We start from the raw sequence: 2208 nt of genomic DNA on the forward strand, positions 1-2208 counted from the left end.
TTAAAACAAGAATCTTGAAGACTTCTTCCTCATGGAGAGAAAGAAGATTTCAAGATTCTTGTTTTGCTTTTCATGAGTGCCTTCCTGATTCCACCTTTCATGTTTTTTTAAAAAATAGGCTAGATACAGGAACTCTCTATTGTTGGCTGGGAGGGACTCCCTCCTTCCTGCTAGCCCGGAGGGCCTCCCCCTTCCCGCTGGCAGGGCGGGGCTCCCCCTTTCCCGCGGGCAGGGCTGGGCTCCCCCCTTCCAGCGGGCAGGGCGGGGCTCCCCCCTTCCCGCTGGCATGGCGGGGCTCCCCCCTTTCCGCTGGCAGGGCCGGACTCCCCCCTTCCCGCTGGCAGGGCGGGGCTCCCCCCTTCCCGCTGGCAGGGCCGGGCTCCCCCCTTCCCGCTGGCAGGGCAGGGCTCCCCCCTTCCCGCTGGCAAGGCAGGGATCCCCCCTCCCGCTGGCAGGGTGGGGTTCCCCCCTTCCCGCTGGCAGGGCAGGGCTTCCCCCCTCCCGCTGGCAGGGCGGGACTCCCCCATTTCCGCTGGCAGGGCGGGGCTCCCCCCTTCCCGCTGGAAGGGCGGAGCTCCCCCCTTCCCGCTGGCAGGGCAGGGCTCCCCCTTCCCGCTGGCAGAGCGGAGCTCCCCCCTTCTCGCTGGCAGGGCCGGGCTCCCCCCTTCCCGCTGGCAGGGCGGAGCTCCCCCCTTCTCGCTGGCAGGGCTGGGCTCCCCCCTTCTCGCTGGCAGGGCGGGGTTTCCCCCCTTCCCGCTAGCAGGGTGGGGCTACCCTCTCCCCGCTGGCAGGGCGGGGCTCCCCCCTTTCCGCTGGCAAGGCGGGGCTCCCACCTTCCCGCTGGCAGGGCGGGGCTCCCCCTTCTTGCTGGCAGGGCGGGGCTCCCCCCTTCCTGCTGGCAGGGCGGGGCTCCCCCCTTCCAGCTGGCAGGGCGGGGCTCCCCCCTTCCAGCTGGCAGGGCGGGGCTCCCCCCTTCCAGCTGGCAGGGCGGGGCTCCCCCCTTCCCGCTGGCAGGGCGGAGCTCCGCCCTTCCCGCTGGCAGGGCGGGGCTCCCCCCCTTCCCGTTGGCATGGAGGGGCTCCCCCCGATTCCCGTTGGAAGGGCGGGGCTCCCCCCTTTCCCACTGGCAGGGTGGGCCTCACCACTCCTTCCCACTGGCAGGGCGGAGCGCGCCCTTTCCCACTGGCAGGGCCAGGAAACTTGTATGAACATTGACATACCGCTTAGCTAAATGGTATGTCTATGTTCATACAAGTTTCCTGGACCTGGGTTCGACTCCCGGCCAGTCAGAAGCTGTTTTCTTTGTGTGATTTCGCCTGGGGCTCTGATTCCGAGGTCGTTAAGAGAATCCGGACACTAATGTATCAAAAATATATGGCTTATTTGAATATGAATAACAAGCCTAAATGTGCAAAATTTATCATATATATATATATATATATATATATTTATATATATATACATATATATACATATATATATGTGTGTGTGTATATAATATATGTATAATATATATATATATATATATATATATATATATATATATATATATATGTATGTATATATATGTATATATATATATTTAAATATATATAAATATATATATTTAAATATATATATATATATATATATATATATATATATATATATATATATGTATATATATGTATATATATGTATATATATATTTAAATATATATATATATATATATATATATATATATTTAAATAATATATATATATATATATATATATATATATATATATTTAAATATATATATATATATATATATATATATATATACATATATATATATATATATATATATATATATATACATATATACATACATACATATATATATATATATATATACATATGTTTAAATATATGTATATATATACATATATATACAGATATATATGCATATACATATATATACAAACATAGTTGTCGTACAGTTTGGAGAATTGGCAGTAGCCTACTAGACACAGATCCCGATGTAGCAGGGATAAATTGACTCTCAAAGGGCATTTGACAAGCAATAATCTAAAAAAAAAAAATAAGAATCTTGATGTTGTAATTTTCAGCACAGTTTGAGGGCTTTATGAGGGTTGGTTCTTCAGGTCCTTTTCTCCAGTAGTATGGTGGAAACTCTTAAACTGGACTTTTGAATCTTCTCAGGAATGGATTTTGTCATACGAGGG

Source organism: Palaemon carinicauda, chromosome 20 (assembly GCF_036898095.1).
Source record: "Palaemon carinicauda isolate YSFRI2023 chromosome 20, ASM3689809v2, whole genome shotgun sequence".
Lineage (NCBI taxonomy): Eukaryota > Metazoa > Arthropoda > Malacostraca > Decapoda > Palaemonidae > Palaemon > Palaemon carinicauda.